General features: G+C 36.0%; 1 long non-coding RNA gene and 1 pseudogene across 1 annotated transcript in view; one reads left to right on the top strand and one right to left on the bottom strand.

Annotated features, from left to right (window-relative positions):
* Positions 1-695: 695 nt before the first annotated feature.
* Positions 696-27,717, bottom strand: part of LOC138173858 (uncharacterized) — a 121,803-nt gene continuing 94,781 nt past the window's right edge. Inside the window, exon 4 of the long non-coding RNA XR_011171550.1 lies at positions 696-955. This is a non-coding gene — a long non-coding RNA (uncharacterized lncRNA). The remainder of the gene's footprint in view (positions 956-27,717) is intronic.
* LOC138173857 (small ribosomal subunit protein eS17-like) lies at positions 24,917-25,338 on the top strand (annotated as a pseudogene).

Below are 27,717 nucleotides of genomic sequence, written 5' to 3'. Positions count from 1 at the left end.
TCAGAGAAAAATAGAGATTATAAGAGAGGGAGGTGAAGAAGGAAGGATGTGCATGAATTGGGAGGGGAGAACATCCAGAGTGAAGGCATGAAGATAGGAAATATAGTATTGTTTATGAGGAACAAAATATCATATATGGTAATGATCTGTGTTTGAAAGACCTAGTTGAAGATCTAAGTAGTCTGAAACCAAATACCTTTGTACCTACAGGATATATAATGCATAGCACCCTCAATAAGGCAATATCTTTGAAAGACTGGGTGCAGGACCACTTTATAGATTGAATCATATTTTTTTTAAATGTAGGATTTAGAGTTGAAAGGGACCTTAGAAATCACCAAACTTAATTTGGTTATTTTGTGTATAAGGATGCTGAAGTTCAGAGAGATTAAGGTTGCAGATATGTAAAAGAAGTGGGATCAAAATTTAAGCCCTGTGACTCTGAGTTCAATGTTCTATGTTACCAGATCTTTCTGCTTCACCATATTGCTAATATATTCAAGAAGGGTTAATAAACAAGAGTCAGCATGACACAGAGGAAAGCACCATTGACTAAGAGCCAAGAAAGCAGAATATTTTTATTTGTATCTTTTGTTTTTACATCAGGTCTTTTGACTCCAAGTTTAGTTGAATTTCCACTACACAACAGTACCCTACATGAAACGATGGTCCCTTCCAACTTTAACATTTTAGTAATCCATGATGTTGATAACTTTTGGATCATGGCCCAGATTGAAAGAACAAGGGGCCTAGTCAACCACCTACTTTGTTGGAAGTTTAGCAGACAGCAGGCTGGCACCCAAGGCAGATAGCTGATGTGTCAAAGTTATTCAATGACAATATGAACCACATATTTAATGAGATTCTGTTGAGAGGCAGTTTATTTAAATATGTCAATATAAGCCTGAATGATGCCTTATTCCAATGACATATAAAGGCTTCTGAAGGACCATTTCTGTGGAGAAGAGCAAGAGTAAGGTTAAGAGTAGATTAATACCCACTTCAGAAATTATGAGTTAAAATCATCTCTAGTGCTTTTGTACATTTTCAACCTTTTAAAAATTATTATTAAAGAAAAAAGAAAACTTATACTCTGTATCTAAATTGTATTATAGATTTATATTTAAAAAATCTCTTAGGTCACACCTTGGTTACTTAGCCATGTTGTATTCAGATATATCTAGCAGAGCAAGTGGTTTTGCTGTTATCGAGTTTGTTCCTCCCAGTGACTCAGGGTGCTATTTTTCCAGTTTAATCCAATACTGCGTATAATTGTGTGTGACTAATGCAGCTCACTTAGGTGAGTCACTGAGCTAGGCCATGGCAGAAAATGGAATTTCTAAAAGTATAGAAACATATCTGATGGAAAAGGGAAAAATACGCTTTTTAAGGTTATTCAAATCATTATGGTTGTTTCCAAAGGTCTTTTGGTCATTTGCAAAGCATTAGTGTGTGAATAATGATTCAGGGAATGTGAATGATAATTTGTTTAAAGAAAGACTTTTAAAGCATGTGAGGTTTAAGGGGAGATTTTTAAGGATGGGAATTGATCATTAGAGCTAGAAGATGGCTTAGAGATCATTTTGTCCAACCCCCTAATTTTGTAGATGACAAAACTGATAACCAAAAAGATTAATACTAATGTTTCTTCTTCTTCTTCTTCTTCTTCTTCTTCTTCTTCTTCTTCTTCTTCTTCTTCTTCTTCTTCTTCTTCTTCTTCTTCTTCTTCTTCTTCTTCGTCTTCTTCTTCTCCTTCTCCTTCTCTTCCTCCTCCTCCTCCTTCTTCTTCCTTCTTCTTCTTCTTCTTCTTCTTCTTCTTCTTCTTCTTCTTCTTCTTCTTCTTCTTCTTCTTCTTCTTCTTCTTCCTCTCCTTTTCCTCCTCCTTTACTCTTCTTCCTTCTCCTCCTCCTATTCCTCTTGAGCCACCACCACCAACTCCACCACCACCACCACCACCACTACCACCACCAGCACTACTACTACTACTACTACTACTACTACTACTACTACTACTACTACTACTATTATGACCAATAATAATAATGTCATAATTTTATACCACTTTTTGTGGTAATATCCCCATTTAAAGGATAAGGACAATGAATTTCAGAGAAGTTAAGGAGTTTGCCTGATGTCACTCAGTCAATTATTGACAGAACTAGAATTAGAACCCTAGTTTCCTGAGGTCCACTTTGTCTAGCACCTTTTCCCCATACTATACCACACTCCCAAAATTGGACATATAATGCAAGCCAAAAATGAGAAAAACCTATGTTTATATTGTGAACATAAGAAATTAAAAAAAAATCAACCATTACTGCAAAACAGTACAGAATAGTGGAAAGTACTCTGATTTAGAGCCTGAAGATCTGAGTTTGAGTGGCAGATGCATGTCTCTGAATATGCAATTTTCTTTATCTTAGCTTGAATACCTTAGGATAGGGTTTTTCTATAAAAAGTTCTCTGCAATCTTTAAAGCACTATAACAATGGGGGCTAGAGTTATTTTTAAAGAGAACTGCATTGTAATCTTAGGTTTGCATTTTGGCTCATAGCATGACTGTGGAAAAATTACTTACTCATTTGAGCCTTAGTTTCTTTATCTGTAAAGTGGCAATAATTCCTTCCTGCTTCACAGTATTATTATGAGGAAAGCACTGAAAACACTGTAAAAAATGAGAGCTATTAATGTTATATTTTTATTCAATTTCTTCTTGTTATGATTCTGACAGCCAGGAAAATGAATTGCCCCATGTGCCTATATAAAGCAACAGTGACATCCTGTGACCATCCACGATGATATGTATGCACTTGCTCATTCCTTAAATACTTGATTCCCTAAGTTCACACTAAATGGAAATTGATAGCTCAAGGAAAGAAAAACTACAGATAATACCTATACCTTGTTTAGCAATAGTTTGAATCCTCATCTCATCTCCACCAGTCAGATATTTTTAGAATGGATAACAAGGAAGAAACTGAATTGACCATGGTATCTGAGTTCCTCCCTTGTCAATACCTGACATCTGGATGCCTTTTTATGCTTTTAACAAGCTCTCAAATCCATTCTTTCATTTGGTCCTTAACAACCCTGTAATGGGAATCCCCATACAAAAGCATAAGAACAGGAGGTGTAATCAAGAAGACTGAGCAAATAAAGCACTCAAGCAAGGTCTCTCCAACATTCCCCTCCAAACAATTTTAAAATAACACATCAAATCAAATTCTGGAAGGGCAAAGTCAATAAAAAGTCAGAGTAAGTTATTCTTCTGGCTCAAGACAACTTGTAAGGTAGGAAAGAGAGATTTATAATACAGGAGTGAAGGCTGGCCTAGAGCCCCCGTGAGTAATTCCAGTGGTAGAACTAAGTGGTAATGACAAAACAATAGCAGCTTCAAGAATCTCAGGCTAGAGACAGTGAGGAGATCAGAAAAGAGATTACAGAGGAACACTGTACTAGCCCTGGATGTATGACCAGGCATCAGACATTGGTAAATCTATTGCCTGTATCCACTTCTGGTTATAGTTCAAGGGTAGAGAAAAGCACTTTTGGTTAAGAGGGAGTGGAATCCATGAGCAATAGTATTGTTTCTAGTCCCACAAGTTCAGGGACCCTGAAGAAGAAAATCATTTCTGGTCCCAAGTGATCAGGGACCATGAAAAGTAGTATTGATGGCAATCCCAAGGGATTAGGGGCCCTTCCTGGTTAAGGGCCAGAGTTTAGAAGAGAAAATCATTGACTACCTCTCCTCAGATAACACCACCTTGAAATTAATGAAAACTTCCAAACCCCTAGAAATAAGTCTGGAAAAAAAAAAAGCAGTTTGAAAAAGTCTGAAACTTGAGACAATGCCCCTTCTCACCCACACTAGGGAGGGAACCTAACTATAACACAAAGTTTAAAATCAAGATATAGGGTGTGAAAATGAACAAATAAAAACAACAACAAAGAATTTGACCATAAAAATGGTCTACCATGGCAACAGGGAAGATCAAGGCATAAAATCAGAAAACAATGAAAACAGAACATCCAAGCAAAAGCTTCAAAGAAAAATGGGGATTGGACACAGAACAACTAGAATTCTTGGAAGCGCCAAAAAAAAAAAAAAACAAACCACTTTCCCAAACAAATAAGAGAGGAAGGGGATAGGAAGGGGCATGATAGAAGGGAGGGCATATTGGGGGACAGGGTAGTTAGAAGCAAACACTTTTGAAAAGGGACAGGGTCAAAGAAGAAAATAGAATAATTGGGGAGGTGGGATAGGGAAATATAGTTAGTGTTTCACACAACATAATTACTATGGAAGTGTTTTGCATAACTACATATGTATAACCTACATTGAATTGCTTGTCTTCCCAGTGAGGGTGGGTGAGGAGGGGAAAAGGGAGAAAATCTAGGACTCAAAATTTTAAAAACAAATGGAAAAAATTATTTTTTACATGCAACCAGGAAATAAGATATACAGGCAATGGGGTATAGAAATCCATCTTTCCCTACAAGAAAGAAAAGGAGAGAGGAAGGGGGGAAGAGGATGTAAGAGAGAGCAGATTGGGGGGAGGGGTATTCAGTATGCTTGCTTGCCATCTTGGGGTAGGGGGGTAGGGGAGAGACGGGGAGAAAATTTGTACCTCAAAATCTTGTGGAAGTGAATGTAAAAAAATTAAAAATAATTTTTTAAAAATAGAATCAAGAGTGGTAGATGAAAAAATTAGGTAAAGAAATGAGAAAAAGGAAGAAAATAATTTAAAAAAATAAAAATTTGAATATTGAAGATGACACCTTAAAAACAGAATTGACCAACTGGAAAAAGAAATAAAATTTCACTAATGAAAGTAACTCCTTAAGAAGCAGACTCCATGAGGTATCAAGAAACAATAAAAGAAAGTGAAAAGAGTGAAAAAATAGAAGAAAATGTAAAATATCTCATAGGGGGAAAAACTAACTTTCAAAATAGATGAGGAGGCATAATTTAAGAAATATTGGACCACCTGATCATGATCAAAGAAAGAGCCTAGACATTATATATAAAGAAAGTATAAAGGAAAACTTCTCTAGTATTCTAGAACTAGAGGGTAAGACAGAAATTTTAAAAATCCACTGATAATCTCAAAATGAAAACTCCTAGTAATATTATAGCCAATATGTGGTTCTACTCTCACCTCTCTGGTGACAGTCTCCCTTTGTAGCTTATAAATAATATACCTACCTCTAACTCTGAAGATTTCCCAAGATGCTGTTCTGGGCTATCTTCTCTTTACTTATTCTCTTCTCTCATCAGCTCCCATGGAGTTAAAAACCACCTGTATACAAATGATTCCTGGTTCCATATGACTCCAGACCCTACCATGCCACCTAGGTTACAAAGAAAATAAAATGAGCCCTGCATTACCTACTGCCTACTGGATTCCAATTGAGTGTCCCATAGATATTGCAAACTTAAAAATATGTAAAACAGAATTATCACTTCCCTTAACCCAGACCCTCCCCTCTTTCTAAATTCTCTGTTTCTGGTGAAAGCATTCTTCTAGCCACCTAGTTTCACAACCTTGAAATCATCTGCTCATCCCTCTCCATTCTCCACATTCATTCCTTTGTTAAGTCTTGTCTCTTCTACCTCCACAACGGATTTCACATCCTTCCTCCTTTTCTCCACTCTCACAGGCACCACATTACTTCAGGACTCTATCAGTTCTCCCCTAGACTATTGCAATAATCCTAAAATTGAGCCTTCTGCCTCAAGTCTCTAATACAGTTATGACTTTTCACTTAAGAATTTGACATTTGAGATCCTTCATAATCTAGCTCCAAATTACTTTTCAAAGGCTTACTGTACATTAATTCCATTTATGCAGTCGACATTCCAACAAACATAATCTACTTCTTGTGCTCTGTACCTGACATTTCCTCTTCTAACCTCTTTTCTTTTGAGAGGTTGTCTCTCCTCTATGACTGGACGTCAGTCCTTCCCCTTTCACACTCTTAGAATTCTTAGCTTCCTTCCACATTCAGCTCAAATGTACCTTCCTGCAGAAGATCTGTCTTGACTCTCCCAGTTACTCTTCCTTCTTCATACCATCCAAAAAAGAGAAGTAACTGACATGACAAGTCTACTACCATTTTATGGTTTGCAAAGCACCTTCAGTATATCATCTCACTATCCTTATAACAACCCTGTGAGGGAGTTATTGTTATCTGTTTTACAGCTGAGGAAACCAAGGCTGAGAGATATTGAGGGACTTCTCCAAAATCATACCACTGCGTCTGGAAGGATTAGCACTTACTTCCTAATGATAGTGCTCTAACCAATGCACAACCTAGCTGCTGAATTAAAAAAATATATTTTGTAGCTAATTAACTGTATATGAATTGCTTCCCTCTAGTCAAAAGTAAGCTCCTTGGTGACATGATTGTTTAATTTTTTTTTTCCTTAAGTATCCAGTATTCATTCATTCAACATTTAACCAGCCTTCAGAAAGTATTTACTGTGTGCCAGGTAGACTGCTAAAGTGCTTAGGATATAAAGACCAAAGAAAAGTTATCATTGCCTTCAGGAAGATTATTTTGTAATAGAGGAAATAGCATACACAAAAGATAAATTCACATAAGACAAAATTGTGAAGCTTGTTTCTGATGCCCCAAACCCACCCCACTACATTAATGTTTTCTGAGTCATAAAAACTTAGATATGGTCCTAGATGGAATATTTTTGTTGTGAATGAGTCATTTTTCACTTATATCCAACTTTTTGTGCCACCATTTGGAGTTTTCTTTGCAAATATTTGCCATTTCCTTCTCTATAGTTCACTTTCCAGATGAGGAAACTGAGGCAAAAAAGGTTAAGTGACTTGCCCAAGATAAGTGTCTGTGAGTGTCTGAAGTCAGACTTGAACTCAGGTCTTCCTGACTCCAGGCCCTATCAGGCCACCTAGCTGACCCAGATGGGACATTAGAGCTCATCTAAAATAGGCCTCATAGCAGCAACCACCCTAGTATACCCAGGATGGCTGCTAGCACAGATTTTTTGATCTGCTTTTCTAACAATCTTAGTTTAATTAAACATATATTATTTACCTAGTTCAGGGGAAAAAAATCAGGAAACTTCACAGAATACAAACAGAAGTTATAAGCAGACAAAAAATATAGTCAGAAAAAACAACACAGTTCAACAGACAGGGTTTCTTGCTATCTGACCATTACATCCATGCATTTAGTTACCAGAGAGGGGAAGCACCAACATCTGGGTTTTCAAAACTTGGGGGTTCAATGGCTACTCAGAGTCTCATCTGGCCAAATGATATAACTCTTCCCAAAGTGAGCCCAAAAGCAAAATGTCACCTCAGAGGTATATATAGCCTTGTCCAGGGTCAGAGAACATCACAACCCTCATAACCCACTTGACTACAAAGTAAAAAAAGTTGTGCCTTCCTGAAAAACAAGCCTCCCTCAAGCCAGCTTCTCCTGTGGGCTCTGCTCCACCCTTCAGCAAACTCTTCCCACCACAGGCTCCATGTGACCACATTCAACCTATTAGGAGGCAGAATATATTTTCAAATCGGAGAAGATCCTCAAATTCATTTAGGTTTATTAAGGGACATAGAAGATCTTCAAATTCCCATTCCCAATACATGACTAGAGAAATAAATGACTTGCTCAAGGTCATACAGATAATAAAGGACAGACCTGGGTCCTCTGAGTCCAGGTCTATGGCTATTTCCACTATATAATGCTGTCACAGATGGTGATTCTCAGCTTTTTCTTCAGCGGTTTTATGAAAAAAAAAAAATCAATCATCACAGTGTCATATATACCCAATATTACCTAGCATTTAGCAACATAGAAATTTCAAGTGTGTGGGTGCTATTAAACTAGTTAATAAAACTAAGCTAAAACTTTTTTTTGGGCAAAAATTCTCAGGCACCAGGTCCCTGGGAGTTCAAGTAGACTCCCTGCAGGCAAATACATAAACCTTACAAAGAAAATTACTTTTCCAATAAAGTGTTAAGGACAGAGGCATAACTAAGGTAGGGATACTTTGGTTTTTGTCTCAGAGTGCTGATAAATTGGGGTTAAAGAGATCTCACTTTTTTCTCTTGATGGTCCAGTGGGCTACAGTTTCCATGTCTTACAGTCTTTCACAGGGTTTGGGTGACACCTCCAGTGTTTCTGTCCCTTTCCTGGAGACCACCTTCTCCAAGAGACATGGCACCTTACCTTCAATTCCTTCATTTTATCTATACCAGGCAGCAGTGGACTGCTTCCTTGCTAAGAAAGATGCTATAAGTCAGTGTTAACTTTAAATAATTAAAATTTATCTATTTTTTCCCCTAAGATATGGGTTGAACTAAACAGCTGTGAGGTTTCTTCCATTTCTTTGAGGTTGGAGAGGAAAGAGGGGAGAGGATTTCTTGGCAAAGGTAATGAATAGGGGAAAGGAAGAAGCACAAGTTGGGAAGCTAGCTAACTGTATCAGAGAATCGGCCTTGAATTATCAAGTTTGCTTGACCTCCTAGTATTATTTAAATGGAGTGATATAGACTAATGAAGCGCCATCATTCCTTCTTAACATCTTGCATATTAGTTTTTATTCAGAAGCATTCATGCGTTTGAAAATAGTCTTCTTCATTATTCATATTGTGCCACAAGAATGTTATATTTGAAGAAACCATCGTGAATAAAGTGCTCAATTTAACACTGAGATTTACCAGGAAAATACTCTGTAAAAATATTCAATAACTGCATTTTCAGGAGGTGAAATTGTGTTCGGGACTTAACAGTTACAGAACAATGCTAATAGCTTTAGGATTCATTTCAATAATGTTTTCTGTAACAATTCAAGGACAAAGAAAGAAAAGTTAATTTTGTTTTGGGTTTTTTTTTTAAGTGCTAAAATGAGAGCCCAGAAAATGGTCTCAGATCTGACTAAAGATGATTGAAGAATGGCTCCCTATAGTTTGAATAATATTTAAACAAATTTTAAAAAGAAATACTGAAATAACATAACTTTATAGTTAAATATATGAGTTCAGGCCTGAGATATTTCAAAAAGGTAAAATAATATGAAAAATATGTTTTCAGACAAACCTTGTAAGCTCCTTAACTATAAATATCAATATGTATTCTGTTTTTTTTTAATGTGCCATTAGGATAATAGAAAACAAAAAATTAGAAAATGAACATAAAAACTATAAAGGAGATGAATAATTCTATAATATTTTATATCAGAATAATATGTTCTTTATTTATATTATATTTATTTATATTTATATTATATTTTATTTATTATATTATATTTATATTATAGAATAATTTAGACATCCTAAATTACCATAGTAATAACTCAATTTTTTTCTGGTCTTTGAAAACTTAAAAACCCCCATGAGAGACAGATGGTTAAGTATTACCTCCATTTTACATAATAGGAAACAGAGGCTGAGAGATAGTGATTTGCCCTTAGGTATAAGGTTATTAATTGTCAAATATAAGTGACTTAAAATATACCAGGGAAGGTAATAAAAATAAGTCCTTACTTTAAACAATTGAACCAGCTTGATTTTATTTTGTCATTGAATCCAATCATTTTCTTTTTCATGTATCAATATCTTGAATAATTCAATTATACCTTACCAATAAAGAGAAATTCTGATTTAGATTCCATCTCTAAAATATACATGTATCTGTATTGTATAAATGCATTTGTATACATAGATACATCAGCTTTATATGTATATATTTTTGTGTGCATATATACATATACATACATACATATATATATATATACACCACCACATGCATACACAGTCACCTTTTTTTTCTCCCATTGACCAGCAATTAGACAAAGATACTAGATGGGCACAGTGGATAGAGTACATATCAAGAGGTAAGATCTGAATTCAAATCTTGTCTCAGGCTAATGATATTGTACAAGTCACAAATGAGGATATAATAATAGCACCTACTTCCCAGAGTTGTTGTAAGCATCAAATGAGATTGGTAAGCACTATACATACCTTAAAATAATATATAAATGGTAGTTAATGCTATTACTGCATATTTGTATATTAGGTATGTGTATAAATATGCATATGCATACATGTATACATGTGTGTTTATCTGTGCATATACACACGTGTGTATACATATGCCAGAGGGGAAATGTAATGCAGAATCTCTCTTCAGTTCTTTGTTACAAGGATGGCTTGCTGGATAGGGCAGGGCTTGGATGTATTCAGAAATTAAAATTATATAAAAGCAAAAGTATCAATAAAAATAGAATAAAATTAATTATTCCAAGAAGTCTCATAACTACTAGTAGAAACAGCTTCTGAATAGATTCCGATGATCAGTATTTGTGAAATATCCTCTCTCCCTTATTTGATAAAACCAAAAAAGCTGCAAAAGGTGTCTGATCTTCATCTCATCTAACTTCTTTTGTCATGGAATGACCTTTTAATATCCAGATCATGTAATTTATATTGTAAAACAATAATCTAACCCTAATTTTGCCCAACTGCTTTTCAGTTTTCCTACAATTCTTTGCAAATAAAGAATTTTTCTCCAAGTAATTGATATTCTTGAGCTTTTAGAACACTAGATTATTGTGTTCAGTTGTTTCTGATTCTCTTATCTAGTCTGTTCCACTGTTCTACTTTTTTCTTTCTTTTAACCAGCACCCAACATTTTTTAGATTAGTTCTTTATAGTATAACTTATTAGGTGGGAGTGCAATTCTCCTTTCAGTCCTAATTTTTAAAAAATTATTTTCCTAAGTCTTTTATTCCTGCAAATAAATTTAGCTATTATTTTATCTATGCATATAAAGTGCTTCATTGGTAATTTTATTGGTAAAGTGCCAAATTCATAAATTAATTTTGGTAGCATCATTTTTACTGCAGTCCATTACATGACTGCAATCCATGAATTGAATTATTTTTGAATACTCTTTATTTCTTTTTTTGTCTTTATGTAATTTTTATTAATTTGCTTGTTTACTTTTAGTTTACAAGATTCAATTCCACAATTCCTTGAGTTTCACATTTTTTCCCCCCCCCCCCCCATGGTGGCATACAGTCAAGTATAGGATCTGTAAATTCTTTCACATTATACATTAGTCAGGTTATAAAGATGGATTGTATCAGATGGAATGAAAAATGGTAAAGAGAACATAAAACCAAATAAGAAAAGGAAAAAGATCAGGTATTTTGCTTCAATCTGGATATAAACTCAGTTTTTTCTAGTTCTTTCTCTGGATGTAGACATTTCTCTCCATTATGAGTCTTTTGGGGTTGACTTATATCACTGCATTGCTGAGAAGAGTCCAGTCTATCAGAGTTGGTCATCACACATACATTGTGTCTGTAATTGTGTACAAATTTCTCCTGGTTCTACTCTTCTCACTCAGCATCAGTTCGTATAAGGCTCTCCAGGTATATATGAAGCCCATCTGCTCCTCGTTTCTTATAGCACAATAGTATTCCATAACATGCATATACCACAACTTTTTCAGCCATTCCCCAATTGATGGGCACCCCTTAATTTCCAATTCTTTGCTACTACAAAAAGAGCTGCTATAAATATTTTTTGTACATATGGGTCTATCTCCCACTTCTATGATTTCTTCAGGATATAACCCTAGGAATGGTATTGCTGGGTCAAAGGGTACTCTTTATTTCTTTAAAGAACATCTTATAATTTGATGAATATTCTTTGAGTATAACTTCGTAGATTGAGTTTCAGATTTTTTTTGCATTTTGTAGATATTTTTAATGAATTTTATTTTCTATTATTTTCTCCTATATTCTATTGTTGCTTTACAGAAATATTGCTCATTTTTATGAATTTATTTTGTATACTACTACTTCATTGAATCCATTATTTGTCATAATTAGTTTCTTGCATGATTCTCTGGGACAATTTAAGCAAAACATCTTGTCATCTATAAATAAGAGTACTTTTTGCATCAAGCCCTTAAACCCTAACTTACAACAGAAACTCTCCAATGAAGCTACAACTGTGAGTATGACAATATTCATACTATTTGTTTCATCTGGTTATTTTGAGGTATGATAATAACAGCAAATGACATTTGTGTAGCCTTTTAAAGTTTTCAAAGTGCTTTCACTACAAATTGCTTTATAAGCCATAAAGCAATGTGTAAAGGTGAGGGACAGAGAAGTGTAGTGGGAAGATCACTGAATTTAGAATCAGATAACATAGGGTTAAATGTCATTTCTGACAATTAGTATCTGTGTGACCTATGGCAAATCTCATTTCATATCTCTGGACCATGGATTACTCATCTGTCAAATGGAAGTTGGATTATCTTCAAGGTCCCATGAACTTCAAATCTTATGAACCTATGGACTTCTTATGAAATTATCATTATTTATATTATTGTTTAAGCTGCAGTTTCCTTCTCTGTATAATGGAAATCTTTCAGGCTTATTATAAGGAAAGTAAATCCCCAACCTTAAAGTTCTATAGAAATGTCAGCTATAGCTATATAAATAGATCTATATATATTGATATCTTTATAGGTATTAATATGTCATCTTACATTTGATACATCTATATCTATGTGTCTATATAGATGTAGATGCTATTCAAGGCCCATCTCTGATGTTTCTGTCAGAGACTGGCTCATCATACGTTTAACTTGTTTGACTATATGACATTTCTAATTTTCCAGGAACTTCAGCACTTGTAAAACATAATAAATGAAAAGATGTAGACCTAGAGATTAAAGTAATCCATCTCTCCTTTCTCTGAGCTATCTGCATACTTATAGTTAGGACCATATAAATTGGTACATAATTGTTCTCTAATTACTTCAAATGTCCCAGTTTTGTTTTCCAAACTATATTATAAGTTCTTTAGAATGTCTGTGTCCTGTAAGGCACGTCACGTGTTGCTAAGTACATGAGAGGAGCTCAGTCAGGACTAGATAATTAGTCAAAGAAAGATCTGAATACAGAATCAAAGGACCTGGGTTTGAATCTTGACTGCTGCTTATGTAATTTTATGTAAATTATGTAATTTATTTATGTAATTTACTTATGTAATCACTGGATTAATCATTTTCCTTTTCTAGATCTCAGTATCTTCATAATGACTAGTCTGAACTGATTACTTTCTGTTCTCTTCATGCTCTAAATCCTGTGATGTTATGATTTCTTGATTTTTATATATACAAGATAGTACCTGTAATGGGAATGTAAATTTTTAAGATCTTCCCTGACCCTAGGCTAAAATGCACCTGGAGCCTGGGGTGGGAGGCTTGTTTTTCAGTAGATACTTTTTGATTGGCCAGTGGATCCAGAAGGTGGTTACATTCTCTGAGCCAGGAGAAGGCTATATAAACCCTGATTTGAGGCTTTGTTTTGGGGCTCACTTTGAGAAGTGTTCTGTGATTTGATCAGATGAGACTCTGGGAAGCCGTTGTTGAGAGCCCCCCGGCTTTGAAAAACCCAGATGTTGATTTGGTATGGATGTAATGGTTGGACAGTTTGGAAACCTGTCTACTTGATCTGTTTCTCCATCTTGATAATTCTGTCTGTATACTCTGAAGTTCGGGGTACTGACCTTTTTCCCCTGAACTAGGTAAACGACATATGTTTGACTGATTAAAGTAAGCTTGTTAACCCATTTTGAGTTGCTTTCCTTTATCAAAGCAGATCCAAGAACCTGTGTTGGCAGCCACCCTGGGGAAGCTGGGGTGCTTGCTGCTACAATACCTGATACTAGGAACCCAATGTAGTGTTTAATTGGCTTCAAAGATTTCCTTCTATAAACATTTATTAAGTGGTTCAAGTCAAGTTAGAGGTTGCATGATGTGGTGAAAAGAACACTGGAGATTGAGGTTCTAATACTGGTTTTCTCACTCTTTTAATATGTAACTTAAGGAAAGTTACTTTATTCATATATAAAATAATGGGGTCAGGTAAGAAGATCTCAACTCTCTACCCCAATGGGTTTGATTCTTTCTATGAGACCCCACCTATATACACCTAAGTGAATAGAAAGCTACTGGGGCTCTCTATTGTTTCAGTGTGAGGTTGTTTAAAGGGAGCTGTCTGAGGATGAATTGTGGTGCCAGCACATATCAGATAGTGTTAGAGATTGCACCCTTAAGGCACCCCCTTTTTTCAACTTACAGAACTAACATTTGGGAAGGATTAATGTTTCTTAAAAAGGTCAAAAAAGCAAAAAACCAAGAGGTTATTTAATTGAAACCCTTTATTTTATAGATGAGGAAACAGAGACCTAGAGAAGTGAAATTGTGAATATCAAATGAGATACTTTGTTTTTGTTTTTATATCATGTATATCAGAGCATTTTGTAAGCTGTAAAATTCATCTTATATACATTATTTATCTTCAGTTTTATTGTCACTTACTATTAGCCACCCTACCCCATCTCTACAAACCTGTGGTTTTATTATGTTATAAAGATCATAATAAAAATAGCTTACATTAATTTAACACCTACTTGGGGGCAGCTAGGTGGCATAGTGAATAGAGCACCAGTCATGGAGTCAGGAGAACCTGAGTTCAAATCCAGCCTCAGAACCTTGACACACTTACTAGCTGTGTGACTTTGGGCAAGTCACTTAACCCCAATTGCCCTCCAAAAAGCAAAAAAAAAAAAATTAGCACCCACTCTGTGCCAGGCACTAGGCTAAGTGCTTTACAAATATTATATCATTTGATCCTTACAGCAACCCTGAGAAGCATTATTATCTCCATTTTACAGATGAGGAAACTGAAGCAAATAGCAGTAAAGTGACTTACCCCAGGTCACCCAGCTAGAAAGTGTCAGAGGCCAGATTTGAACTAGGGTCTTCCTGACACCTAACCTATCCACTGTACCACCTATTTACCCCTGGGTTCTCAAAATTTATGATGGGAGAGGCCAAGCTCTGGAGATACTAATAAACTGGAAAGATGTTCAGTCTAGTCCTAACAAAGCACTGTGTTTCTGTCATCAGACAATCAGTTTGACTGGTATTGGAGAGAAGCCTCACCGCCAGAATGCTGTACAACAGGGTTCTTTGGCTGTAGCCGCTCAAAAAGACTATCTACATTAAATAAGAAAAAGCTTACATTAATAAAATTACAGAATTTTAAAGTGTCAAAATATTAACCACTCTATGGGAGAGGTTTTATTTTCATACCTCCATATGTGAGGTAAAATATGTGCTACATCAAGGTCAAATCTCTACAGTATCATAGCATTTTTTTTTTGGTTTTGTTTTTTTTTGTGCCTTTTGGGGTTTTTATATTACAAACATTTCCCTTTAAATTATTTTCACTTCATTGAACCATCACTTCTCACAAAGAAAGATATTTAAGAAAAATCATATAATATCACAAATTCATGGGGCATCACATACGCTATTCAATAATTGCAATCCCCCATCTCTTCAACAGGAAGAGGAAAGTATGTTTCATCATCAGTTCTGTGCCATGAAGATTAGCTGTTATAAGCTAACTAGAATTCAAATGTCTTTTTTTAGCTTTGTTTTCATTTATATATTTGTGTGGCTTGTGTATGTTATTCCCCTAGTTTGATTACTTTGATCAATCAATAAACATTTAAAATATTTAAAACATTTAAAACACATCTACTGTGTGCCAGACTCAATTCATATAAGCCTTTACACATTTTATATTGAGGTGGTTGGAGACCAAGCTAAGTTCAAATCTGGCCTCAGACACTTGTTAGTTGTGTGATACTAAGCAAGTCAATTGACCTTGCTCTGCCTCAGTTTCCTTGTTAATAAAATGGGGATCATATAATAAGATCTACCTCCTAGGATTGTTGTGAGGATAAAATGAGATAGTATTTGTAAAACTTAGTAAATCTTATAGGATTCTATAAATGCTAGCTATTATTATTATGTCTTTTAATTCATTGTGGTTATGGTTTTCTACAGTACAATAATATTCTATTACATTTATATACTGTCATTTGTTCAGCCATTCCCTAATTGATAGTCAGTCACCTTAGTTTCCTTTTTTTTTTTTGACACCACAAAAAATTCTACTACTTAGTGTTTATAGGGCCTTCCCTTTTGCCTTTGATCTCTTTGGGGGCCTATACTAGTAGGATTCCTGTGTCAAATGATAACATTTTTTTTTATAATTCCATATTGTCTTACAGAACAGCTAGACAAAGAAGGAACTCCACCAAGAGCAGTTTATTGGCTCAATCTTCCCACAGGGATTATTTCTTTTATCTATCATTTTTGCTACTCTGAAGATGACTTCACATGAAATTTCAAGCAGTGTGGTATCATGGCTAGAGTGAGGTATTATGGACTTAGGGTAAGGAGGACGTATGTTCAAATCTAACCTTGGATATGTACTACTTGTGTGACTCTGGGTCAATTACTCAGCCTCTTTGGACCTAAACTTCCTCATCTATGAAACAAAGAGATTGGACTTGACCTCCAACTTCCCCAAACTTTGATCCAAAGAACCTAAATTTAAATTCATGTTGTTGTTATAGTTCAGTTGTTTCAATTTTGTCTGACTCTTCATGACCCCATTTGAGGTTTTCTTGGAAAAGATATTGGAATGGTCTGCCATGTCTTTCTCCAGCTCATTTTACAGAGGATAAAAAGGTTAAGTGACTTGTACAAGGTTACACAGATAGCAAGATAGCAAAATTTGAGGCCAGATTTGAACTGAGGAAGATGTGTTCCTGACTTCAGACCCAGCACTCTGTCCACTATGCTACCTAGCTGTCCTGAATACAATTCATAGTTCTTGTTACTAGTGTTCCAGAGAAATCTTTCATTTTGTTGTTAATTGTTTATAATCCTTTTTTTGAAAACCTTTCTATATATCCCTTGACAATTTAACCATTAGGTAATGGTCCATATGCCTTTATATTTAGATCAATTACCTATATATTGTAGCTATCAGGCTCTTAGTAAAGATAGATTATGCTATGGATATTGTCACCCTTTAATCACTTTTCTGATTATAACTGACTAAATTTTGTTTTTGCAAAAACTTTTTTAAAATGTTACATGAGCTAAATTGTTTTTTTAATCCTTTGTAATCTTCTCTATCCTTTGACTATCAATTTTTCCTTAGCTATAATTATTAAAGTTATCTCCTTCTATCCTCCTCTAACTTTTTTTTTTTTACAATTTCAATTGGAACCTAATTGAAGAATATGTTGCCATCTTCAAGTGTAAACCTAATTTCTGCCAAACCACTCTCCAATTTTCCTGGTAGTACTTGTTGTAGAGTGAGTCCTCCTCCAAGTAGGTTATATTCTTGGGTTTCCAAAACACCGTATTCAGTTGATCCTGAATTTTGAATATCTATTTTATTGAAATACTTTTCTATTTGTTACCTGGTATTGTACACAAAATTTATACACATGATGTCAATAACTATTTTTGAGTGACTACTATGAAGAAAGCCATGAACAAAGTGCTATATAAGATAGAAAGAATTGTAAAATGAAGTCTTTGCTCCTAAAGAGCTTACAGTACAGTTGAGGAGACAACAAATAAACACATCAAAAGTGTGAACTCTCATATGCAATGAAAGTTTCCATATCACCTAAAAAAATAGAATATAACATAGCAGTGAAAATAATTTAATTTGAATGCATCTGTCATAGATACAGTCAAACCAGTTTTAGTTAAAACTAAGTCAGAGGGAGCCAGGATGGCAGAGTAAAAGCAGGAACTTCCTTGAGCTCCTGCTCTAACCATCTCAAATACCTGTTTAAAAATGACTCTAAAAAATTTTTAGAGCTACAGAACCCACAAAGTGACAGAGAGAAACAAATCTCTTGCTGAAGGCATCCTGGCAAGCCAACAGGAAGGTTATATCACACTGGGAGGAAAGCCAAGCACAGTCCCATGTAAGCCATGCTGGCCCAGATCACAGCCCAGACTGGCTGGGGCAGACTTCAGGAGAGAGAATCACTGGCAGCTGTGGCAGTTTCCAGACTTCTCAAACCATAAACGCCGAAGAGAGAGTAAAAGGTCAGTAGGGAATTCTTTTGGAACTGGGTGAGAGAAGAGTGACGTATGGCCCTTGCCCTAGGATGACAGAGGTGGCAGTGGCACAGTGGCTGCTGTTGCTGCTTCATGGCTGCCTCTCAAACTCCTGGCCTGGAGATTGCAGGGGGACCAAACAACCATTCAGAGGGTAATTGCTCTTGCTTTGACATGCTTGGATCTGGGTCACAGTTTTGGGTGATAGTCTTGGGGTGATGAATGCTAGCATGCCAGAGATTGTGGTGGCTGTAGAGAAGGCACCCTCCTCATAGCTCTGAGAGCAGCTCTGACAACAACTGAGAAAATCCAAGTAATTTGGCATACAGTTCTCTCCACTCTGGAAGCAGAGCTCTACCGTGGCAAAGACCTCAAAAGTCAAGTCATTGGCTGGCAAAATGAGCAAGCAGAGGAAGTGCAATCAGACCATAGAATCTTTTTTTGTGGGACAAAGATGATGGAAACATGGAACCACACAACAAAACCAAAACTCTTTCATCAAAAGCCTCCAAGAAAAATATGAATTGGTTACAGGCTATGGAGGAACTCAAGAAGGATTTTGAAAATCAAGTGAGAGAAGTGGAAGAAAAATTGGGATGAGAAATGAGAGAGACACAAGAAAATCATGAAAAGTGAGCCTGATTGAAGAAAATAACACCTTAAAAAATAGACTAACTCAAATTGCAAAAGAGGCCCAAAATGCCAATGAGAAGAATGCCTTAAAAAGCCAAATTACCCAGATGTAAAAGGAACTTCAAAAACTCACTGAAGACAATAATTCCTTCAAAATTAGATTGGCACAAATGGAAGCTAATGACTTTATGAGAAATCAAGTTACTATTAAACAGATCCAAATAAATTTAAAAAAAATAGAAGGCAATGTGAAATATCTCATTGGAAAAAACCACTGACCTGGAAAATAGATCCAGGAGAAATAATTTCAAAATTATTGGATTACCTGAAAAAAGAGCCTGGAAATTATCCTTCAAGAAATTCTCAAGGAAAATTACCCTGATATTCTAGAGCCAGAGAGTAAAATAGAAGTTGAAATAATTCACTGATCACTTCTTGAAAAAGATCCCCAAAAGAAAACTCCTAGGAATTTTACAGCCAAATTCCAGATGTCACAGGTCAAGGAGAAAATATTATCAGCAGTCAGGAAGAAACAACTTGACTATTGTGGAAACACAATTAGAAAAACACAAGATCTAGCAGCTTCTACATTAGTATATTGAAGGGCTTGGAATTTGATATTCTGGAGGTCAAAGGAACTAGGATTAAAACCAAGAACCACCTACTCAGCAAAACTGAGTATGATACTTCAGGGGAAAATATGGTCATTCAATGAAATAGAAGACTTTCAAGTATTCTTGGTGAAAAAAAAAACAGAGCTGAACAGAAAATTTGACTTTCAAATACAAGAAGCAAGAGAAGAATGAGAAGGTAAACAGGAAGAAGAAATCCTAAGGAACTTATTAAAGTTGAACTATTTACATTACTACATAGAAAAATAATAATTGTGACTCATGAGACTTTTCTCAGTATGAGTACAGTTGAAGGGAATATATATAGGTATACATATTTATACCTACATATGTAGGTATACATACATGTATGTATATATAGGAGGGTATATATGTGTATGAACATATATGTGAGAGTGTGTACATGTGTGTACATATATACACATAGACAGAGGGCACATGATGAGTTGAATATGAAGGGATGATATCTAAAAAAATAAAATTAAGAGGTGAGAGAGAAATATATTGGGAGAAGGAGAAAGGGAGAGATAGAATAGGGTAAATTATCTCTTATAAAAGAAGCAAGAGAAAACTGTTACAATGGAGGGGAAGAGCAGGAAGGTAACAGGGAGTTGGTCAAACTTACTCTCATTGGATTTGGCTTAAGGAGGGAATGGCATACACAGTCAATTGGGTATCTTACCCTACAGGAAAGTAGGTGGGAAGGGGATAAGAAGGTGGATGATAGAAGGGAGGGCAGACTTGGGGAGAGGGTAGTTAGAAGCAAACACATTTGAAAAGGGACAGGGTCAAAGCAGAAAATAGAATAAGTGGGGCATGGGATGGGATGGAGGGAAATATAATTAGTTTTTCACAATATAACTACTATGGAAACCTTTTGTGTAATTACACATGTACAACCTATATTGAATTACTTGTCTTCCCAGTGGGGATGGGTGAGGAGGGAAGAAGGGAAAGAATGTGGAAATCAAAGTTTTAGAAACAAATGTTAAAAAAAATGTTTTTTACATGCAGCTGGGAAATAAGATATACAGGCTCTGGGGTATAGAAATCCATCTTGCCCAACTATAAAGTTAAGGGGGAAATGGGGGAGGATATAAGAGATAACAGATTGGGCTAAGGGGTATGCAGTCGGCCTGTTTTCTTGGAGGAGGTGTAGGGGAAAGACAGGGAGAAAATGTGTATCTTAAAATCTTGTAGAAATGAATGTTGAAAACTAAAAAGAAATAAATTGAAAAAAAAGAAAAAACTAAGCCAGAATTGTAACTAGGGTAGAGCAATCAGGGCTTTGTTCCAGAACCCAGCACTTCCAGTCTTTCAGCAGTTTAGTTAGCAAGAATAATCAGCTAAAACAGGAAGCTATCAGTCGATGGGCTTCATGAACTATTTCCCTTCTCCTTATCTCTCTTTCTTATGGATTGTTTCCCCAGGTCTCTATTTCCTAGACTACTGTGCATGTATGTCAGGATCTGTAACTCCTTCCTGTTAACTGTTTGTTTTATGCCACTTTCTCTGAATACCATTTGAGATACCTTCTATGATCTCCACAATCTCCACAAAAATATCCAGTTATTCCTTACCAACCAGAAATCCAATTTTTAAAAAAAGTCACCTAGATTAGAGCATACAAGATCAACTACTGACTCATTGTCCATTAACTATGTCTCATTTGGGAAACCTACCCAATTTCCAATTTATCTGAAATGCTAAAATATTTTACCAGTAGGTCACAGATCTATAGTGCTTTACCTTTTCAAAGAGCTTCCCTCCTAACAATCCGGTGTAGTAAATAGTACAAATATTCTCATTCACATTTTAGAGAGGAGGAAACTGAAGACTAAAGAGTTTGGGTGACCAGATCATGGTCACACTATTCAAAGGGAGAGAGCCAGAATTCTAATCGAGGGTTTCCACCGCCAGCTCAAGCACTCATTTCCCTCCACCTGACTGACTCTAAACAGAATGTTTTAAGTTCAGTCTCTTTGTTTTCTACTTTCAGTTTGGGGGCACCAGTTCTGGACAGTTTTTTACATTGGGAGTGTTATTTCAGAGTTGCAATTTTGTAGTATTTCATTTTCTTTTGAAAAGTTGTTAGTCCTTTCAATGCTGTGCACAGTTGGCTATTGCTGTTCTCCCATTGTTCTTGAGACTTTAGTTTACTGAGCCAAGAACAAAAGAGAGGGGGAAAAGATTTTATGCATGAGCAAATATTCATGAAAGAATCCTCCATGCAACCTCATATGACTCAAAATGGCCAGAGAATGTTGTATTTTCAGCATGTGAAAAAGCCCTGGAATGACCTGGCTTCTAGTATCAAATCTGCCTCTTACTGGGTGCATTAGTCAAATCATTTCACCTACAAGAGACTCAGAAATCATTTAAACTAACTGTTACCCTTTTACTGATAATGAAAGAGAGATTTGCATAGGCTAAAATAATGGGTTCCTGCTAACAAGACGAAATACATTAGGAACAAAAAGTAATATCCAGGTCTTAGGACTTAAGAAAAAAAAATCAAATACACAATTGGGGGAGCAATACACATTTAATTTAGGGAGAAAAGATCAGAGGTTTATAGTGGACAATATAGTTAACATAAGCCAACAGTGTGACCTGGCAGCCAAAATAAATTGAATGCCACCTTAAGCTGTATTAATAGGAGTCTAACATACAGAAAAAGAGAACTGAGAATCCCACTGTCCTATGCCCTAGTCAAACAACATCTGGAGTTTTGTATTAAATTCTGGATCTTATCCAGAGGAAGATCAGGTCAAGGCAAGGAACATTTATTAGGCACTGTGCTAAGCAGTTGGGGTGCAAAGAACTGAAAAAGATAATGCCTTTTCTCATGGAGCTCACAGTCTGACAGGAGAGGCAATATGGAAATAACTATGCACAAACAAGATACAGGAAGGACAAATTAGAGATAATCCACAGAGGGGAGACACTAGCATTAAGAAGGCCTAAGGAAAACCTGAATCCAAAAGATGGAACTTTAGGTGAGATTTGAAGGATGGCAGAAAGTAGAAGGTGGAGTTAAGGAGGGAGAGAATTCCAGGCATGAGGAACAGAAAATGAAGTGGCTCATAATCAGGAGATGTAGTGTATAGTGAGAGGGACAGCAATGAAACCAAAGCAGGGTAGAGGATTCAAAGCCCTGGTAAGTGAGGAAAAATGAGATGAGTCATTAACCCAAAGAAAAATGTTAAGGGGGAAACACGACATTGTTATAGGAATGTAAATTTTAAAGATCTTCCTTGAGCCTAGGTTAAGTGCAACTGGAACCTGTGATGGGAGGCTTGTTTTTCAGGAACACCCACACCTTGGTGCTTTGTGATTAGGCAGTGAGTGGGTCAAGAGGTTTGTTACATTCTCGGAGCTTAGAGAAGGCTATATAATCCTTGATGTGAGACATTGCTTTGGGGCTCACTTTGAGAAGTGTTGTGTGATTTGACCAGGTGAGACTCTGGGCAGCCATTGAGAGACCACCAGCTTTGAAAACCCCAGATGTTGATGCTTTCCTCTCTGGTAACTGTGATTTAGTATGGATGTAATGGTTGGACAGTTTGGAAGCCTGTCTACTTGAAATATTTCTGTTTGTATACTCTGAAGTTTGGGGTGCTGACCTTTTTCCCCTGAACTAGGTAAATGATATGTTTGATTGATTAAAGCAAGATTGTTAACCCATTTTGAGTTGCTTTCCTTTAGAAAAGCAGATCTAAGAACCTGTGTTGGCAGCCACCCTGGGGATTCTGGGGTACTTGCTGCTATAGACATCTGTCTTAAAATATTTGAAAAGTTGTCATTTTGAAAGGGGGAATTATGTCTAGCCACTACTAAGAATGCCTTTCAGGAGAGAGAATGGTTGTTAAATGGTTGCAAATATTGAACCTGAAGCATGAAGCATTACTGGCCAGCTCTTTAGTGCATATGCCAAGAGCCCAGAATACTTGTCAGTACAGACACAGATATGTAATATTCCCTCTAATGACATACTAGGACAGTCTACCAGTTGTTTTTCTAGTAAAAACAGTGCACCATCAGGAAATAATGTTAAAATAATAGTTTACATTTTAATAGTGCTTTGGAATTTGCAAAGTAATTTCATAAGTCATATGAGGTAAGTAGTGAAAGTAACATTATCCCATTTTACAGATGAGGGAATAGGAGCAAACAACTAAATATATAAAGGAGAGAAGAGAAAAATTCACATAAATTATAAGAACTTGGGATAAGGTAGAAAGCAAAGAATGAGGGGAGTGCCTGTGGAAAAATAATCTATTTAATAGATAAATATCAAAATAGCATAAGCACAACTAATCCAAGGAACCAAGAAGTGACTTAGAGGGGGGAAAAAATCTAATTAAAAATGAATAAAGGAGAGCCACAAGCATAATAATCATAACCTTTGATGTAAATGGATTTTAAAATCCAATAAAACAAAAGAGTGAAAGTAGATAAGAAAATAAAATCCAACAATCTAACATATGCTGGAAATGTATTTTAAAATCAAGACACATACAAAATCAAAAGCTTACATGTTTAGAGGCTTCAGGGGACCTTGGAAGTCATCTAGTCTTCCTCTCCCCACCCTGCCATTGCTCTGGCTGGCAGCCAGAGCAATATCTCATAGATAAGCATCAGATACAAACTTTGATACTCTGTTTCCAAATACTGCACTCTTTTCACTATACCATTTTCCATTAAAAATACCACATATGTTCCTAAAGTCTTCCTTTTCTTTGCTTAGGACCTCAAAATCCTTAACAATGCTTTCTGGGTTCTTTCTTATGGGTATCATTTCTCCCTATATTAATTGACATTGGAACAAAATTTTCAGTTTTGAACAGTCTTGAGAGCCTTACTGCCAGGTTCTTGATAAATGTTGTAATATAGCAGACTTCTGTTATTTGTGAAAGATTGACAAATAGCCTCCTTGGCTACTCTACAGAGGGCCACCTCTAATCACTACTTATCTTTTTTCTCTGATGATTTCTGGATGACAACTCACCTGATAATGCTTTCTCTTTTCATGGTACCCCTAACCCCTGTAAAAGAATACCTTCATATCATACAAGTAATTTGTCTACTGATGTTCAGTGGCCCTTATTCTTTCTCTTTGACATATTTTCTATCCTCCAACCTCTTGATATAAGTGAGAATCCCCCTGTGCCTCTTCAGGTGACTTTTCATCTTCATTTCCTCCTTATATTGCTTCTTCCATGCTTGAAAGAAAATTTTAATCTCAGAATCTGGAGAGTAGAGATTCAATCCTCAGTCTCTTCTACTCTCTCCTCCAGAATAGACATCAACTAGCACTTTGTGGTGACAAAGCGTTACTTAATTCTGACAGAATCACAAATGTAGCACACTACTGGTCACTACAAAATATTCTCTTCAGTTGAAGCTGCTTCCTGAGCCCTTTTTATTCTTTTACGTACATCCCTTGGCTAACCTTTACAAATGAAAGTTACAGAGATATGAGGTGGTCTGCCCATGTTCACACAGCTAATAAATCCCAGATCTGGGCCCAGATATTTTGACTCCTGATTCAGTTCTCATTCTATTATACTATAGAACCACTCAAATGTAATTGTGGAAAAGGAATTGTCCCTTCACCCTCCAGAGCCAACATGGGTCGCGTTCGGACCAAGAGCATGAAGAAGGCGGTGTGAGTCATCATTGAGAAGTACTACACCCACCTGGGCAATGACTTCCATACCAACAAACGCATGTGCAAGGAGATCGCCATCATCCCCAACAGGAAGCTCTACAACAAGATCGTGGGATATGTTACTCATCTGATGAAGTGGATTCAGAGAGGCCCTGTGAGAGGTATCTCCATCAAACTGCAGGAAGAAGAAGAAAGAGAAAGGAGAGATAACTATGTCCCTGAGGTCTCTGCTTTGGATCAGGAAATCATTGAAATGAACCCTGATACCAAAGAAATGTTGAAACTCCTGGACTTAGGTACTTTGTCCAACCTGCAAGTTACCCAGCCCACAGTTGGGATGAACTTCAAAACACCAAGAGGAGCTGTTTAATATTTACTTTTGCCTTCTTTCCAAAAAACTTTGGAACTCCCCTCCCCCCCAACAAAAGCAAAGGAGTTGACTGGAATGATGGGAATCTGGTGGAATGAGTCTAGATGAGTCTAGAATGGGAGGTTATTTCAGAAAGCAAAATCTCCTATGAACATCAGCATTTAAACCAAGCAGGGTTCTCATCCTCCAAAGTTTATAGAAAACTGAAAAAAAGATACACACACCCTAGTTAGATTATAGGATCATCTACAAAGACAGACATTTTTACTATGATATTCACTTAAATGACCCCAAAACTATTGTCTAATATTTTACCATAGAAAAAGATATATTTTCCTTCCAAAATTAACTCAAAAGTAATACTTTATCCCTAAAATATGTCGTCATTTATGAGAGAAGTGATTAGATCACTGAAGGGAGAAAAAGAAGGGAAAATATTTTAAAACAAATTAATTTAAAAGCACAAAATAATAACATCTAGCATGTATACAGTGCTTCAATATTTACAAAGCACTTTCACATATATTATCTTCTTTATCATTCTGTAAAATACCATGTAGTTTTAGGAAGTACAATTATTATTATGCCCTATTTTATAGGTAAAAACTGATGGCAAAAAAATCACAACAGAAGACACTAGAATTTGGAGCCAAAAGAATCCTTAATGATCATTTAGTCCAATCCTTCTCCATCTATAGGTGATGAAACTCAAGCCAGAGGATGGAAGTTATTTATCAAAGGCTGCAAAATTATTGAGTGGTAGTTAGGATTTGAAACCAAATCTTCTTCCCTAGAACCCAATGCTCTTTCCATGATTCCATAGCCTCCTCCTAGGCAATGGTTACAAATATTTTATAACAGCCTGTACCCACATAGTCAAAAAGATTTGTAACATATTTTTCCCAAGTGGATGCTGAATGAATTTTGCCTTGAATTGATCCTGAGAATGTTTAAATGTATAAAATACATTGCAATATTTCAATTCTTTGTCAAACTTAAACCTAGTGTGTTCCTGGCACTTTTTAAACTATAACTTGATTTCTAATATCATTTATTTCAATAAGATTTTAAAAGTTCTCTTATAATCTATTAATGGTGAAACTCTAGTTCAGAAATGCTATTTTATTTGTGATATGAACCTACTTGCGTTTTTTTCTCCTAATAATATCCAGAATGTAATTCTGCCCCCAGCTGGTTAAAACATCTGTGACATCATACGGAAACAGGGAAAGTTGGAAACCTTGTTTATCTTTGGGAATGACAAGTGCAATTTGTATGCGTAGAGTGAAGGATCTAATTTGGGGAATGAATGCCCCCAAACTATAAAGTTGGTTAGGTAAGTGTAAGATGTACTTTTTTATTCCAGTACTAAAATCTGGGGGAAGGGGAGCTTATTTCAGAAAGCAAAATCTCCTGTGATTATTCCTTGGGTAGTTTGCCATTAATGAAGTATTGATTGCCCATCTATGATAATTGTACCATCTGTATCAGATCAACCTACAAATGGAGAGTTAATAAAGATTACTATCACTGCTAAGATCTATGGCCAAAGGTATAGACAATGCATTAGAATTTGTCTTCTTAATGCACTCTTGTTTTTTCCATTACTTTTAAAATTTATTAGTCCTTGCTTATTCAGTTTTACAAGGGGGCTGTTGGGCATACATAGTGGTTCACCTCCCTTCTGGTCTTTGTTTCATTCACAATCATCATTTCTTGGCTCAAGAACGGACAAAGAAGCTCAGAAGCAGGGGCGTTCACGCTCCCTAGTCCTTCTTTATCCCTGACTTGTACTCTGCCACAATGCTGATTCCTTAGTCTGTGAGAATGAGGATGTCAAGGTTCAGAATAAGCCCTTCATCCAGAAGTAACTGGTCCCCAAGCATTCCTGCGATCAACATATTCATAGGATTTAAAGTTGAAGAATGTCTTAAATTTCATCTAACCCACTACATTCTTTTCACAAATATAGAAACTGAAGTACAGACAGGGGAAGTGATATACCTATACTCATATAGGTCCCAATCAATAAATCAAAAAAATTTTAGTAAACTACTGCAATGTTCCAGATACTATGCTAAACACTGGGAATACAAGGATGAAAAGTAAGCAGTCCCTGCTCTCAAGAAGATTATACTTTATAAGGAAGACAACATGTACATGTTGTATATCACATGTGGATATCACATAAAACATAAATACAAGGGGATTTATTTGGGAGACTATAGGTCTAGAATTCTTCATGTTTTTTGTGTCATGAACCCCTTGGGACATCTGATGAAGCCTATGGACTCCTCAAAATTATACTTTTAAATGCACAAAATAAAATGTAGAGGATTACAAAGGAAACTATGTTGAAATAAAGATGTAATTCCTTCCCGCCCTCCCCC

This window comes from Petaurus breviceps, unplaced genomic scaffold, assembly GCF_028583685.1.
Source record: "Petaurus breviceps papuanus isolate PSGF00001 unplaced genomic scaffold, PetGlider_PUasm1.0 66, whole genome shotgun sequence".
Classification (NCBI taxonomy): domain Eukaryota; kingdom Metazoa; phylum Chordata; class Mammalia; order Diprotodontia; family Petauridae; genus Petaurus; species Petaurus breviceps.
Note: the sequence above shows the minus strand (reverse complement) of the source record. Positions and strands in the feature narration are given on the sequence as shown.